A 17,345-nucleotide genomic window follows, 5' to 3' on the forward strand; every position below is an offset into this window, starting at 1 on the left:
CTGCCCATGGGGGTTCGGGTGGCTCTGCTCCGGGGACCAGGGAGGGGGGAGGCAATGTAAAACCGGGGACCGGGTGGTGCTTCTGACTTTGGACGTGAGGGAGAGTGCGGAGCCCTCGTAGTTCTGGAACGGGGGGAGATAAAGCTAGGGTTGGATGCTGGCTGAAGGCTGTGGGTCAGGGGAGGAGAGGAGAGGGGGGTCTGGAGGGAGAGGGGCCAAGAGGAGGTGAAGGCAGAGAAGGAAAAATAAACTAGACGGAGAAAGGGGGAAGGAGGGGGTGAGGCCCAGAGAGAGGAGGACATACCGATAAGTGGTGATTGCTAGCGTTTGTACACCGTATTTCACCAAGCCATTGCACACACATTATCTCCTTGGATTTAGTCCTCGAAACAGGCCCGTGAAATAATAGGATAACTCCTGCGTACTGAGCCTGCTCATGCCGGGGACTTTATGTACATTTCCTGTAGCCCTGTCAACAGCCACAGAGGGCGAGTACCCTTATCCCTTCCCCTCTACAGATGATACATCTGCGACTTGGGTAGGTTGAGGACCTCACCCAAGATCTCGGCTCAGAGCTGGCGTTCCAATCCAGACCTGTCTGGCTCCACCGCCGAGGTCTGGCCTGCTTATTCCAGACCTTCTCCCATTTACAGGTGAGGAAACTGAGGGAGGCCCTGAGAGGCTGCCAGCCCAGGGGGCATCATGACAGCAGCTATGCCATCTGGTTCTGGGCTGGCCACACTTGGCCCAGAGGGGTTCAGGGACCACGTGGCTCCACCCCCGACCAAGTCCCCTGCGTCCATTCCTGTGGGTCTTCGTGATTCCTCAAATGGGGGCGCCCTCACTAAGCACTCCTGCAGGCGGCTGTTCCAGATGCCCGAAATCTGATCTGAGGCCCATGATAAAGCCTTGGGGACTGGAGGTAGGTCCTCTAGGGGTGACAAACTCTGGATCGCTGCTTGCCTTGCCAAATCAGCATCAGAGCTCAGCACTGTGAGGGATGGAGGGGTTTTCAGTGGGGTTTCAGGCCCAAATGGGAAAAAAGCTCCAGGCCCTTAAAGATGTGAGAAGGGGCCAAGACAGGGGGTAGGTGTGTGGCCAGAGCAGGAGAAGGAATGGGTGGAGTGTTGTCCAAAGACCCCGTGGAGGTGGCAGCCGTGGGCCTCATCGGGCTGCGTCCAGGGCTGAGTGAGTGCTACACGGCCACCTGGGTGGCCACTCCCACATGTCAGCCCCACACAGCCAACAGGTTCTCGTGAACGACTTAGTCACCTGTCTCAGCTGCCTCTCTTGGCTGGAAGGTTGAGATTCTAGAACTTTATGGGGCCTGCAGAAGGTGGAGCTCTGCAGGGTCCCAAACCACACGTGTCTTCTCTGCAGGTGACTCGTGGCAAGTCTCCGAAAAGTGGGCCCGGGGCGTCGGGGTGGGTAGGTCGACAAGCCTCTGCTAAGTAGACTAGCCTGTCTGGCCGTCCGGAGGGGCTCCATAAATATTTGTTGACTGACTAACAGAAAGGAAGTCCAGCCTGAATTAGAAAATGCCCGGCAGAAAGAAAAACGCATTGCATGATATATTCAAAGAAGACACTAGAAGTCTCAGAGGGCTCTGCAGAAGGAATAGAGAATGGCTGCCATTAACATCTTAAACATACCGTCAGAAGGTAACGCGAGTCTTTTTTTGTGGGTCAGAGTGCTTAAAATCTGTTCTCCTCGCTATCTCCAAGTATCCTCCCTTTGAGGATCTTGTTGGTGAGGATCTGGCATCTCGGCGGAAAATGGTGGCTCAGCAGAGGCACACTTCAGGGTTGCTGTCACCCAAAGAGCTCTGGCTCCCGGTCTGCAGGGTTTCGGTCTACATAAGGAAATGCAGGGCCCTGCCGTGTGTTTGTTCACATGTCATACTCCGGCTGCCAGGCTGCCTGAAAACAGACAAACAGCCTTTGTGCCAGGACCCCAGTCCTGCCGTGTGGGGCCCTCCTGGGACCTCGGACGAGCCTGGCCAGCGGATGGAGCCTGACCCTCCTGAGCGCTGTGTCTGCCTGTCCAGCCAGAGCGCAGGCCGGGGGTGATGATAGTGTGCACCTCCTCCCCCCGCGGCAGGCTGGCCCCCCTGCCTACCCTGGATGGACAGAATTCTGTGGGTCAGGGGGAGCTGGGCTGCATTTCCTCCCCCATTACTGCCCTGTGGCTCCTTATACCACCCCCCAGCCAGTGGAGAGGTCTTTCCTGTATGTGACCAGGTCAGGGACTGACGTCCTGATGGCCCTGTGCTCACAGTGAAAAGACGGGCACCCCAGGTGGCCTGGCTGTGGGCCCTAAGCTGACAGGAGACTATGTGGGTTGACAAAGGTGGCTGCAGGACCCGTTGCCCCTGGACCGGCTGCCCTGGCAGGGGGGGACGCAACGCGCCCTCCTTTTCTGTCAAGAGGAAGCCATTCCCTGACAAGCGTCGTCCATAGCGTCCCACGGGGTGCATGATCGAGGGATGGAGGAGGGTTGGGCCCCCGTCGCAGAGCCCACTGAGTTTTCTAGAAGAGAAGCAGTGAGAGCCCTTGTGAGGGGTAAAAGACCCAGCTAGCGCTTTGGTCAGGCAGGAGGGTTGGGTGTGGAGGTCCCCCTGAGGTTCTCCGCCGGTAACCTATGGGACGAGATTTTTTTAAATAGGCCCGAGCCGTAACTTTTGCTTTGTTTTTTGTTTTGTTTTGTTTTAATTGTGAGTTCACAGTTGGCACTTAAATTTGACATCTTTCACAAACACACCTAGGCTTCCAGTTTCTCTTAAAAAATCAGAGGACTTGGCAACAGTAGGCCGGAGCTGGGTCACAGATGCCTCCCTGGAGCTCCTGTGGCCCTCTTCCCCTCCTGCCCACTGCCCTCACTGTGGTGTCCCCCGGGCTCCGCAGCCAGGGAAGGGGCTGTGATTTGGGACTGAGGCTTTTTGGGAGAGGTGCCGGGGAGGACTGTCCTCCATCCTCCGGGGAAGGCTGGCCTTGGAGCGATGGGGAGGGCGTGTGGGGGATGGCTGGTGTGGCCAACAAGCGAGTAGGTTTGTAGCTGGGCCAGGGACATCCTGTCTGGAGGGCCCGGGAGGCCCCCGTCCCCGTCTAGCAGGAGTGCAGATTGGGAGGACCAGAGACTTTTCTGGGAGAGTTCGGTGGCAATGGAGAGGGGAGTAGGGGAAAGGGGGAGGTTTCAGTCCCTCTTTGTTTTTATCCCCCCAGGCCTGGGAGGGCTTTCCCAAGAGTGCTGAGCTCCTCAGCTCCGGCCTGATTAGAGCCTGGAGCCCCAAGGAGGAAGAGGCAGGGTCTTTTGGGTGCTGTGGCCACAAGGCAAGTCCAGACTCCAGGCTTTCCAGCACCAAAGCCCAAGGGCGGCAAGGAAGCCCTGTCAGGAGCATGTTGGGGGGCCACCGGGCTGTCTACACCTGGTTTTTCTGTAGTCACAGCTTGTGAGGGTTGCTGGGCGAGGGTCAGTCTGCAAAGTGCCCAGGGCCCCAGGGAGGTTGGGGTAGGAGGATCCTCCCTTTGGGCTGAAGGAGACTGTCTCTGACCCAGGGGACCAATAGTCCCGTTTCCGAGGACCTGCCCTTGCTGGAAGGCCATGGAAAGCAAAGGCTTCCGAAGAGTGAACACCTTGGTGGGGGATATGGGATGTGGGGAGACGACCCTCCCTTATCCGGGGCCATCGAGGGGACAACTTTGTGGCCTTAATCGTAAGGAGGGACAACCCCAAGAGGCCACATCTTTGGATGCTGCTATATGGTGGACACAGCTCCCATCAAGGAGCCAGAGGGTTTCAATGCAGCCACCCTGCCTGTGACCTTGGGTAAGTGATTTACCCTCTGTTAAGCAGAATGTTGGAATAGCTTTCTCGCTAGGTCGTCGGGAGGCTCAAAGTAGATTATAAATAATGATAGCTAATATTTGTTTTATTGATTACTGGCCAGCCCCAGTCACATCAAACAGCTGCTGCTTAAGAAAAATGGTGTTTTGGGGGCACCTGGGTGGCTCAGTCTGTTGGGCATCTGGCTTCAGCTCCGGTCACGATCTCGTGGTTTGTGAGTTTGAGCCCCACGTTGGGCTCGGTGCTGACAGCTCAGAGCCTAGAGCCTGTCTCGGATTCTGTGTCTCCCTATCTCTCTGTCCCTCCCCTGCTTGCGTGCGCTCTCCCAAAAAGAAAGAAACATTAAAAAAAATTAAAAAAAATAAAAAGAAAAATGGTGTTTTGATGCCTGCAGGCTGAGCTCTGAACCAGGTGAGACCCTGGGGCCACCCGAGGATCTGCAGGAGTCAGCAGGAGTTGGGGAGGTCCAGACATCCCATGGGTCCTGTAGACCCAGGGGAGGCAGGAGAGCAGGTGGCTGACAGGACACACGGCTCGGGGTTAGGGGTATCAGTGAGGCAAGTGTCAGGGTTCAAAGGACAGCGAGGTCCTTTCTCAGACCTTGGGCACATGGCTAATTCTTTCTAAGCCTTGGTTTCCTCATCTGCAAAGTGGGCATAATGGTTAGTATTTATGTTACAGCATCGGTGAGATACCATCTACCATGTAACATAGTAACATATTTTGAAAATCAACTGATGTTTTTTTCCCCATTGTGTTTCCTTCCTTCCCCACCCTTCTCCCATTCAAGCAGCCAGGCTCATGGCCCCCGGGAGAGGATGTGACAGAAGGAGGCAAAGGGAATAGAAGGAGTCTCTTCCGGACTTTTGTGTGCAAAAGCCTTGGCTGTAGGGGAAACTACAAAGGGAACAAATGCAGGAGAAAAACATCCTGAGTGAGTAAGAACAACCCCACCCCCACCAACTAGAAAGCTTCGGTGATGGGGAGGAAGAGGAGGATGGCCGGCTGAGCGTCGAGGAGGAAGAGGTCGCCTTGAACACGCCTGGGTCTTGGGGAAGGGCCACAGCTCCACCTGAGGTCTGGGACCTGGGAACAGATCCCTGGGGGAGAACCCGGGAAGGCGTCAAGGCCCAGAGAAAGGAAAGTGCTGCTGTCGTGAAAAGGTCACGGTCTCAAACAGCCCCATTGGGAGTTCTCCTGCCTCATCAGGCCGTGGAAGCCGCAGGTAGGTCTTCGGTGCAACTGGGCCCAAAAGTGGAGAGACCTCCACCCCCCTTCCAGATGGGAGGGACCATGTGGCTAGGATCACAGGGCACCTCTGTGGTGACCAAGTGGGCTCATGACGTCAGGGTCTCACTTGATGCCTTGTCTCTAAGGGCAACCCCCCACCCACCCACAGGAAGGGGGCCATCTTCCTGGGGAAGATGGCGTGACACTTGCCATTATTTGAGACGTGGCCACGGCTGGCACGGCGATCCAAAATGAAAATAAGGCCGAGTCACAGAAAGCAAGGAAAGTCCCGTGCCTTACACACTTGACTTGTGGACTGTGTGAGATGGGTGCCCGCCACTCGTGCACGCACGGGGTTAGCACAGTGCCTGCTGAAGGGCCGGGTCTGGCTGCCACGCTCAGTGTGCATGCGTCACGTATGTGTAGCCAGAGCGTTAGACCCGGAGGCAGACAGGACGCTGCGCTGCTGGGAGATCATAGTCACCCTCCCCGCGGAGGGCGCTCAGGAGGACAGCTGCGACTCTGGGCACCCCCTCCCCCACGCGAGCCTTTCCCCCACTTTTCCCAAGCTCTCCCCACCCCACCATTTGTATCCCCCACGGGGATTCTGGCTGGGGTGACCCTACACTCCCTCGGAGCACAATTCGAAAACCCCTGCTCTCTTGCAATCCTTTTTTTCTTTTTTTTTTAATATTTATTTTTGAGAGACAGAGACAGAGTGTGAGCAGGGGAGGGGCAGAGAGAGGGTTAGGGGAGGGGCAGAGAGAGGGGGAGACACAGAATCGGAAGCAGGCTCCAGGCTCCAAGCTGTCAGCACACAGCCCGACGCGGGGCTCGAACTCACGGACCGCGAGATCGTGACCTGAGCGGAAGTCGGACGCTTAGCTGACTGAGCCACCCAGGCGCCCCTCCAATCCTTTCATTACAGGGTTGAATCAGAAGCCGAAGGGTCAATGTTGGCCTTTGTCCCATGGCTAGGTGGTGGCAGAGAGCCCTGCCCCTTCCTGTGCTCCTTTGAGAGGAACCGGCAGACGTCTCTCCAGGCAAAGGGCAGTTGAAACCCGTTTATGAAGCACAGTGACCCGCTCCTATTACGTTCCTGCTGTCCAATCATGAGCTCATTATAGCTTGTTTCCACAGGACCTCACTCTCCTCCCTCCCTCCAGTCTCCTACCCGGCTTCCCCACTGGGCAAACCGTAGCACGGGCAGAGGGCAGGAGGGCCCGCTGAGGGTAGTTCGTGCCTGATAGTCCCCTGGGCAGAGAGCAATGTGGAGACAGGAGGAGAGTGGCCCTGGAGAGGCAGACAGAAGGCACTGGCCGGGACATGATTTAGTTACCATTAATTCCTCCATTCAATGCATATTTTTTGAGCATCTATGAAGTTCTAGCTAATGTTCAAATATAGCAGACAAAGTTCTTGCCTTCATGGCCGTTAACATTCAGTGAGTTATGATATTAGTTGTGACCTCAGAGCTATTGGGCCCAAAGTTGGAATGGCCATTTAGCTTAGAATATCTGCCCATCATGACCTCCCTCGGCCCCTAGTGCACCTTCTCGTCACTAGTCAAGTGGGCCAAGTCAAAGGTCACCGTACCCGTGTCCCTTTCCTGACCCTGACCACGGTGCACTCCGCACTGCTCTGGACCATGATGGCCCCTGCTCTGCACTCTGAAGCTTTACTTGAGTGCAGTGATACAAGGAAGACTGAAGCCCTCCATAAAAATCTGCCTTTTTCTCTTTTTCCTGCTTCTGTTCTTGCTAGGACCTGCCCCCTGCCTTACACATGCCTCCTAGTACAAACAATATATGTCTTCCTTGTAAAGATCAAGGAATTAGCGATTTCTTTGGAATCTTCTAGCACAATAGTTAACATCTAAGGAATGACCAGGCGAGGCCATCCTCGCCTGGGGTCTTGGCCCCAAGACCCTGTGGCTCCAAAGAATAAGTGACTTACAGAGGACACTTGGACCCTTGTCCTTGTTCCAGCTGGCTCCTGGATGCCTGAGAGGACACACACACCGGACCACAGCCCTCAATAGAAACGCTGGACGCCGAAAAAAGAGGAGACGCTCTCCTTTCCTTTCTGAGTCTCCCAGACACTCCATCTGTACCTGCACTCTCTCTATAGCTTCGCTAAACTCTGTGCTCCCTCCCTCCCGGCTCGTGTTTGATTTCTATTCTGTGCAAAACCAAGCACCCCCTTGACCGGTCCTGCAGGACCCCCTCTGCAGGTCCTCGTGCCTGGCCTGCCCACGTCAATACACTGCGCTGTAGTTTCCTAGGTGTGGGCTGTGGCCCCACTAGACAGGGAGCCAAGAGCTCTGTGTTCCCGTGGCTTGGAGGCTGCCTGGCACTGTGGTAAGTGCTCGTAACAGGAGACGCTCGGTAGGCAACTGAGGCGTTGATGGCGAATGGTTTTACGCTCTCACAAAACATCGTGCCTTCCTGTTTTTGGCCATGCCCCTCTTTTGTACTTTTCCCATATTTTGCCGCCCTCACGGACTCCAGCCCACAGCAGCCCAGCCCTTCTGTGTTGACGACACATACACAGTTCCGGCTGAGTACGGTCTCCCGCCGTGTACGTCCCAGGGCTCGCCTGCTCGGCCAGCCACGAGCTAGGCTTCCAATCCAGGACTGCGAACTTCGGGGCCACATCTTCTACGTCTTTGTGTTCCTGATCCACCGCTGCCCAGCCTCACGGTAGGTGAGGCGAGAACACCGTTAACAGTGGTGACAAGCGAGCTCCGAGCGCACATCCTGGGCTAAGAACACGCTAAGCCCCTTGACTTGCATTAGTTCATTTAATTTTCCTGACAACCCCGTGAGGCCATAGGTTGGCACCCCAACTCACTTGGATGTGGCAACGGGTCCAGAGAGGTTTTCAGTGACTCATCAAACATTCCCCAGCTGATAAGCAGTGGGACCTGGCCTTGAAACCAGGTGTCCGGGTCCAAATCCTGCTCTCATAACCACATCATGAACCATCCCCCGCCTTGGACATTCTCTTCCCCGCACTTGACCTCTTTCCTCCCCTGCTCAGCATCTAGAACAGACCTGGGCGTGCAGAGAGTGCTTAATTAATGCGTGTAGACGGTCTGTTGGATGAGGTGGCCGGTGACGGATCGAGACTCACAAGACCCTGGCATCTAGTAACACCGCATCTACAGGAAACACTGCAGCCACGCCTCACCTCTGGCCTGTCACACTCCTATAGCCTGACACCCTTTCTGTCCCCACGTGGGGGTGCGGGCTGGGTTTCTAGCCAGCCCCGGACATCACTCCTGACAAGCGTCCTTTGCTCCCAGAGCCGAAACAACATACGGAAAACCCAGGTCCCTCTTTCAAGCCCTCTGAATCAGAGCCACAGGGGCCTATAAAGTTTAGGTTATGAAGTGTCACGGGGTCTGTAACGACCGCTTCTTATTGCCTAAGCACACACCAGAAATCTGCTCATTTCTGGGCAGGGGCTAATGGAAAAAGAGGGAAACTTTCCATGTATTTATAATGTGAAACATCACATACGGGGGATATGCACAGTGATATGTAATTAGACATAAAATGAGCCAGACTTGAGGATTTGCCAAAAATCTGCGGCAGGATAATGAAACTGCTTTACGAGGCTTTGGATGGTATCGTTGCTTTCACGATCCTCCCTTGCAACCCACTGCCTGGTGACCGGCTGGATGGAGACGAGGCGGTGGAACCCCAGAGCTAGGAGTTCCTTCGAGGGGATGCCTGGCCAGGCCCCATCTTTGATCAGTCCCTGTGTCTTTTCCAAGGCAAAGATACATTCATCTCGAAGCCCTGGCTGCAAAGGAGCAAAATAAAGAGAAGGTGGGGACGGAGGGAGTGAGGCCCACCCCGGGCAGAGGGTGATGGGACCAAGCCCCCTGATTTCTCCAGTCCCAGAGGGGCTGGGGTGGACAGTTGTCTGTCCTGACACTCTGGCTGGGCAGGCGGGAGCACTGAGGCAGCTCCTAGTTTCAGCTCTGTGGCTGTCTTGCTCTGTGACCTTCCCAAACCACTGCACACCCCAGGGCCTCAGTTCCGTCCTCTGCGGAATCGGGAAGGTAATTCGCCCCAGCAGCCTGGGCACAGGGTGCCAGGTGACCGGTGACTGATGCGCGGAGAAGATCTCGCTTTCTTGGCTTTCCCACGAAAACCTGCTAGGATATCATTCATCCCCATGGGTTGAATTCAAGTGTTTCATTCAGATCACGCCAGGACATGCTGGCTCGGTCAGTACAGCATCTGATTCTTGATCCCAGGGTCGTGAGTTCAATCCCCACGTTGGGTGTGGAGCCTGCTTAGAAATCCATATATCGTGCCAGAACAGAGCCTTGTGGTTTATTTTGTTTTGTTTCTTAGTTAATATGGAAGGTCTGCTACACGTGCCCTTGGCACTTAGCGGGCACACAAGTTCTTTGCTTTGCAGGTAAGCACCTGACAAATTCCGCCCGTCTTACTTCCTTAAACTCCTGCACACGTGTCCCCAGCATCTCCTTTTCCCCTTGCGACTGCCCTGGGTCGGTGTCTCAGTGTCTCTTTCCCAAAGCATTACAACGCCTTCGAAATCTGGTCTGGGCTGACGAATCTTCTCTCTCTGCCTCTGTCCCTCCCCCCATCCCTACCCCGTTCTCTTTCTCTCTTTCTCTGTGCTGATCTGTGTCCCCAGAAACTGACCTCTGCAGTCCTTCACAGGGACTTTCTTGCTTTCTGGTTTCTGCCCACGGAAAGCTCCAGGAGGAGACCCAAGGGTTGCGTTTCTTGCCCCATGCCTGCTCTGGGCTGTGTTTTTGGCAATGACTGCATCCTCAAAGAATCCTTTGGTTCTCACCGGGTCCACAGGCAGGTTTGTTTTGCCCCTTGCCTCACAGGCTTAATGCTGGTTAAACCTCCTGGCTGCCCATTCGTGGGGAGGGGGCCTTTCTGCCCCTCATTGTCTCCACCCACCCTTCCATGAGAAGTGGGCTCATTCACCCATCCACTGAGCCCCTAAGCTCCACTGTCTTCCACCAGAACCCTGAGTGTGCACATCGCTCCTACTTCCGGGATCTCCCCTCCTTGCGTCTGTTGACCACACACAGTCCCCAAAGCAGGGTCCTGACCGTGCTCCCATCACAGACACCTTCGCCTCTCCGCCATCTTTGTTCAGTTTAAGAGGGACATTTACAAGCCTCCGCAACTTGGCTGGTGTTCTCTTCTCTGACCTGCGTCTTTCCTGTGCTGCCTCTCGTTCCCCGGCAGAGCCAATGGCTCTCAGCCCCCACCGTTCCCTCGCCCCAAACCTCTGAGGCTCCAAATCCTACCTGTCCTTCAAGGCTCAGCTACCACGTCACCTCCATAAACCCTCCCTCTTCTCGCAGCTGGAAGCAATGCTCTCTCGTCTGAACTCCCAGGGGATGTCATCTGTTTCTCTCTCGGTCACTTATCACTTCCCCAACTTGTATTACAATAATTTATGTCCAAGCTCTTTCTTCCCTTCGGGCTGGGTCTCTTTCACCTTGCTGTGACCGTGCGGCGTGGTCACTGAAAGTGTGTGCTCTGGAGACAGCCGCCCTGCTTCCGAGCTTGGCTCTGCTGCTTTGTGGCCACGTGAACTTGGCACGTGACATTCCTTCTTTGAGCCTCACGCTGCTCGTCTGTAAGATGGAGGGGGCGGGAGTGACCATAACACCTGTCTTGCAGGCTTGTGGGAGGATTCCATGAGTTCCTGCATGGAGAACACACTTCGAAGGGGGCTGGCACATACAAGCAGTCCATAAATGTCAGATCTCCTCTCTTCCTCGTCTTACTGTTACTTAGTTGCACTCGGAGAATTAATTCCATGTGCTGTCAGACATCATGTGAGAGTAGGTGGCATGATAGAATAGCGCCTTGAAAACAAGACTTTGTCATCAGAATGGTTTTCCTAGATTGGTCACGTCAAAGCGTGTGACCATTTCCAACGCCAGGATTGTATTCAGAGACAGAGTCCGGCCCTCTCCTTAAAACGATAGGAAAACTGACACCCAGAGCCACTGGTGACTTGGCCAAGGCCACACAGCGAGTGGCCAGAGCTAAGGCTTGAGTTCAAGTTTTCTTACTGCAACTGTTTTTCCTCTATAGTCCTCAAGTTTCTGAGTAGTTAGACCTCCTAAGCTTCCGAGTCCCAAGAGAAGGTGATCTCTATGCACTTAGCCTGGAGGACAAGAGGCGAGGACCCGTGGGCTTGGGGGGTTCCCTGGGGCTCACTTGGCCATCTTATAATTTGGGGTGGAATTTAAGGGCCTGGAAATCTATGTTTGCCGCTTGGAAATTCACATCCTGCGTCTGGTGGGCAGTTTACCCCCTGAGTATGTCACCAAACACTGGGAGAGTCCTTAGCCCTGAGTGAGAGACGCGAACATTTTAGGGAAAGAGTTGACATAGAGTGGGTAGGAAGAGGTGGATGAGAACAGGCTCGGGTTGGTCAGTCTGAAAACTGAAAATAGATCTGATCTGATGACATTTGGGCAACTATTGACCTTGTCACAGAGCCCAAAGCCTCGTCTGGATGGGCGGGGATTAGGCAAGAACATTTCAGAAAGAATGTTCCTGTGCCTCAGCCGCTAGGAATGCTGGGTCATTCCTGCTGGGCCCGAGGGTGGCGGCAGCAGAAGGAGACGAGCCCCAAGGGGCCAGCGGTTGGCTGGGGCCTGCCCTGGAGCCCATCTGACCACCAACACCGAGGCCTCACAAACCAGTCGTGGTGGGCAACATCCTCATTCCCTCAGAGCCTGTCTCCTACCTGTCATGGCGTCCTCTATGGCAGGGTCTGGGAGGGAGACTAGGAGCATGAGACAAAACCAGGCAGAGTGGGCGCTCTAGATGGGCTTAGATCTAGGGGCAGCATTGTGGTAAGTGTCCTCTTAGGGGCAACGTGGGTATTGGAGCCCGGTTGGTTTTCCCACCCAGGAGTGGGGGAGGGGGCTTTCGAGTCACCTGACAGAGGTGGATTCCGTTCTGATTCTACTATTTAGCACCATGTGTCCTTGAGAAATGGACACTCTCATTGTCCTCGTCTTCGCAAACCAAACAGTGATGCAGGCAAGGGGCTTAAGCGCAGTGCCTGTTGAAGTTATTATTAGTGAGCTACAATGCCAGGCACAAAGTAAAGGCTCAAAAAATGGTAACTGAGTGGGCCATGTGTGGAAGTTTCCTGGGCAATCATAAAGGCTTACTCGCACAGGCACAAGGACTGTTAGCATCATACCCAGGCAATGGGGCTCTTCACGTAGCATGTGGGGTTTCTGCACCTGGGGGACCTTCTCTTTGCCTGCTTAGCCTCTCAGGTTGAGGCTCACCTTGGTCTAGACAAGCCATGCAACTGACATTTCCCCAGGCCAGGAAAGGGTTCAGCTGGGATATGAGTTTCTAGATAGAAATTAACCTATGAGTCAACATCAGGTCTCTGTCTTGAACATTCAATGGTTAGGACACTAGAGCCCTTTGGGACCCTTCACCCAAGCTCCAGATGTAGGCTGGAGTAGTGGAGGGCTCTTTCACGAGTGGAGGGATTTTTGGGGGAGCAGGAGTATAGGGCATCAAAGGAGGGTCCCTTTGGTTATGTGGGCTGGTTGTCTCTTGGTGTGCCCCACTCCCCAAGCCCTGGTTGCCAGGCTGAGCTGGCTGTGAGTGGGGCACCGATGGAGGCTGGCACATCAGTATCTCACAGTCCTACCCCCACCCCTTCCCCCGGAATCAATCCTTCAGCTTCTAAACACCAAGGAGCCCACCATCTCCCCGTCTCCACGGTGAGGAGGGCATCATGAGGAGGAGCTGAGAAAACTTAATGAAACAGACATGTGAATGAGACCCAAGAACTACCCTTCCCCTCTGTGGCCCATGACTACCATGCGCCCTCTTACAGGCGTGGGGTCACGTACACACGAGCACACACTTGTGGATACAACACGCGTGTCTACACAGACTTACTTTGAACAGATATTTATTAAACTTCCCCAGGGCCCTGGCGAGTTCCCTGACCTGTCCCTTGTCCGGCCCCGCACGGTCTCGGTGTCCCAGGCCTGTGATCCCTGATACTCTGCATCCCTCTGCCACTGGGAGCCCCTGAGGCAGGGATCGTGTCTTCGTGTTTCCAGCTCCTGAGTCACATGTAACATAGAGGAGATTTTCGGTACGTGCGGAATAAGTACATCAAGGAGGAGGAAGACGCACGGGGCAGAGGACAGCATGTGCAAAGACACGGAAGAGGGGAAGTGAAGGCATTTGTCTGGACAGCACACACACGAAGGCACAGGACTTAAGGCAGAGACTGAAGACAGCAGCCCACAGCCAGCTCTTCCTGTTAAAGCAGAACTTCCCTTCCAGTGAGGGATGAATATTTATCATCCTTCATACATCCTCCTCAGCACCTGCCTCCTCTCCCGCCCCGGAGAAGACAAGAAGACCAGCGCGGCCACAGGTGTGGTGCGAGCTCAGGATCAGGGCCAATTCCTCCGCTGTCGCCGTCCGCGACTTATGGCTAATGGCTGGCAAACGCAGGGACACACCAGGACTGGCGAATGCTTTGCGAACCTGGTTCCCGTTAAGGCGCCAGTAAAGAAACCCGGGAGGTCCTCATGGTAACATCAGACCAGATGTGAGCAGATTGACGAACGTCCCCCGAAACAGAACGAACCCCACGGTCCTGACATGCCTACAGGGTTCGAAGAGACCCACAGCTCCCTTGGTGTGGGGGTGGGGGTGGGGGTCATGTTCCCGAAAGAATATCAAGTCACACCATCAAATAGCAAATGCCTCACCACAACGGGAGCCGAAGAGCAGCCCAATTTCCCAACAAGAAGCAGGCCACCGGTCGTATCACAACACGGTGACGAGGCAGACCGTGCTCGCCGATGATCCCTGGACTCTATCAGTGCCAGGCAAGCCCAGGAGGCAGGATCGCCGAGAGGCTGAAGGCGGCCACTTGGATTGTGCTGACCCCTTCACTTCTTAGACTTAGGCGCTCCGGTGAAGATTCAGCGGGGATCCTCAGGCCCTATGCGGCCCCAGAGCAGAGCCTGGCTCAAGTCAGTGTTCAGCAAGCATCAGCCATCATTAGTATTCTTGGTCAAAACCTCCAAGCAGGAGAGAATCACACCCATGTGGGAGGTGAAGAAACCACCGCTCAGACAAGTTCATTAACACGGCCCAGGAGCGCGCAACGCGGCTAGACCCAGGAGCGAGCCCTGAGCCCAGGCAGGCTGACGCAGAGCCCTCCCTTTTGAGCTCTGTTTTATACCACTTCCTGGATGGGAAATGGGGACTCAGGCCAGATGGACTCGGGAACGTTGTTTCCTAGGGCCGCTGATGCCCATCCCTGAGAGTTGGGCAATGCTGGAACAAGAAGTGAGGCAGAAAGGGATGGAAATGCAATAGCATTCTAGAAGGCGCTAGAATGTCAGAAGATTCCAGAATGTTGGAAGAGGGACGCCGCCTGCCCCGCACCCCCTTCAGGTGCGCAGGCTGGCTCCGGGTGAGCCGCGTGTGAGGCGGGGGCAGGCCGAGGGCCGGCCAGGCAAGGCGCCCCGCACGATTTCCTGTTCTTCAGTCTCGTTCCAGGAGCACCCCATCATCTGGCCAACTCAGGGCGACAGACTCCGGAGAGCTCAGTCAAGCACTTGGGGAGTTTAGTTTTTAAAATAACAAATCGTGAACCCGGTTAAAACTTTTCAGTCAGCCCAGTCAGAAATCCAGTCAGGTGGCTTGAAAATTCGAGAAACCCAGGCCACGCTACGTTCAGTCAAGTTTTGCCGTTAACTTCTGCAAAATCAATCAGAAACTCGGTCAGTTCATCCTGAAGCCCTGGGAGTCTAGACAGAAGTTCAGGCAGCCTTCTCATGTACCGAGGTGGTGAGTTGGAAATTTGGTGAGGTTGGTCCAAAATCCAGCAAGGTCAATCCAAGTCCGGATCAGCCCAAGGTTCCATGTGGTGAGGCTGAAGTCCACGTGGTGTAGTCAGGTATTCAGTTACACGGGTCATAATGTCCGCCCCACCACTTGGCATCACGTAGGCCCGACATCCCGTGTGGGACTGGGTTAGTAACGGGTAAACAGAGAGAGACAGAGATTGGCTGTGTGCAGAGGCAGGGGAGCTAAGCCGGAGACAAAATGGTACTGTCGGAGGGTTTCCGGAATCATCTCCACCAGGAGCCAGGCCGAGGAAATGGCAGAGCTGAGCGGGAGTGCCGTTCCCAGACAAGCCCCCGAGACTGCCTTGAGTAGACCCCAGATGCCACTCCGCTGACCCCCGTGAACCTAGATTTTCAGAGCTGTCGGGCCTTCTGGCCCCGTATCCGGCCACTGGCTGCCAGCCAGGGTGTCCTCACCTGAAGGACAGCAGCCCCGTGCGCACATGCAGCACGCCTCGTCCCCTCACGGCCTGCCTGTCTGTTCTCCCACGCTCCTTCCCCTCTCTGGCCCGAGCTGAGCAGGCATAGCCAAGAGCTGGCCCCGTGCCCCAGCGCATGGAGGTGTAGCTGGGCTCCAACCCAGCTCTTCAAACAGGTTCCATATGGTCCTCCCGGCTGCCCCTCATTCCCCTTCCCCACCTTGACTGTTTCTGAGATTAAAATCCCTTCCTGGTTGTCAGCGAACAGCCTCAGGGAGGGGCCGCCTCACTGCTTTGGGGGGGCTGAGCTGGTGTGGAATACTCATCAGGAGGCTGGCTGGTTTGGGGGGGGGTGGGGACAGAGTTCCTGGGCTGCTGGGTGACGGGGTGTGGAGGGGGGCAGGTGGCTCGAGCGTGGGAGAGACCTCTATCTGTCCTCTCAGCCCAGCTTCAGCCCCAGAGCAGTTCCCGGATGTCTGGCCTTGGCACCAGACCCCCAAGACTCAAGGTGGAAAGTGCAGGCACCCCAGTAGCTCTGACTCTCTTCTGAACCCAGAATTTCTTCTGTAGCTAAGAGGGCTGTGATGAAAGCAGGTGGGTGGGGTGGGGTGGGTGGCGTCCCTGGAGTGGGGGCCGCAGCTGGTGTTTCTGATATTGAAGTGTTTAATAATTTAACAGCCCGCGCAACAGTCCCAGAAGGTCCTGGCTGAGCCCTCACCATGGGTTGGAAACCATCTCAACTCTGGCTCTGCCTTCTTCCCTGGAAAGGCATCTGTTGACTATGAAATCTGAGGACGTACACACTTGCATGTAGGTGTGGGTGTGTGTGTGTGTGTGTGTGTGAGAGAGAGAGAGAGAGAGAGAGAGAGAGAGAGAGACCTCTCTGGATACACAGCCTCCCAAGCACCCAGGAAATCCACAAGCACATGCCCACCTTGGAGCTTTGCCCGCCCTCGCGCCCCTGCCTCAGCCCCACCAAGTCCAGCCCAGAGGCTCGTCCGGGCACAGAGGCACAGCTGATCCACTTCTGAGCCCCTGGCTGAACCACGTCCTGGGGATTCTTAACTCTTATCCTCCACCATCCTGTCACAGACCCATGCCCAGGAGCTGGCCTGCATGTCTGGGGTGCTGAGCACTTGGGAAGTCTCCCCGCCAGCCTGTCCCCCCCTCACCCCCCCCCCCCCCCCGGCCACACCCTTGGCTGAGCTCTGGGAGCCCGTCCTACCCCCTTGCAAGAAGATCAAAGCAGGCTCCCTGTCTGCTCTCAGTGACGACATCTGGCTGCGGCAGGTGGTGATTTAAACTCTCAGCCCTGGAAGGCCCTCCGATCTCCATCCTGGCTGGCTCACTTTCCACGTGGAGACTCAGAGAGGGGAAGAGCCACCGAGCTGGTGTCCGAGCTGGGACCGGAACCCGGGGTCCCACGACTGCTGGAATTTCCCCAGCGGCATCCTTGTGGGCAAAGGGAGAGAGTGGGTGAGTATACTCAGCCAAGCCAGAGCTTTCCCTCTCTTCCAGAGCAAGTATGGTCACAGGGAGGGCAAATACTCCTTGGAGATGGATCTCACACCTTCTGTCGCTTCTTGGAATCCACGGGGTGCAGGGACACCATGCTTTCTCGGGGAGACCTATATTGCAGGGCGATTTGGGGGCACAGTGGGAACATGTCCTGTGAAACACTTTGGACACTGGCACAGGGATAGAAGATCTCAAGTGCTCTGAGGGCCACCTTTCTGTCTTTTTGCTCCCTTCCTCTTGTTCTCTCTTTAGCTGTGCAAACCACTGCTTTGCACAGGGGGAGAATGCAAGCTTATTTTGTTTCTCTTTCCAGGTATTATTAGAAGCCTAGGGCAGAGCAAGGACTGGCCATGGCTCCAGCCGGCCCCAGAGGCCAGATCCCTCCGAGTGAGTGGGGA

The 17,345-nt window shown here is 55.5% G+C and overlaps 1 long non-coding RNA gene across 1 annotated transcript; it reads right to left on the reverse strand.

Moving 5' to 3' along the window:
* Window positions 1–13,027: 13,027 nt before the first annotated feature.
* LOC131492777 (uncharacterized) lies at window positions 13,028–14,897 on the reverse strand. Its single transcript, XR_009252281.1, has 2 exons — window positions 13,862–14,897; window positions 13,028–13,755 (listed from the first exon to the last, which is right to left on the reverse strand). It is a non-coding gene; the product is annotated as an uncharacterized LOC131492777 (long non-coding RNA).
* Window positions 14,898–17,345: the final 2,448 nt, after the last annotated feature.

The sequence above is a fragment of the Neofelis nebulosa genome, chromosome 13, assembly GCF_028018385.1.
Source record: "Neofelis nebulosa isolate mNeoNeb1 chromosome 13, mNeoNeb1.pri, whole genome shotgun sequence".
NCBI lineage: Eukaryota > Metazoa > Chordata > Mammalia > Carnivora > Felidae > Neofelis > Neofelis nebulosa.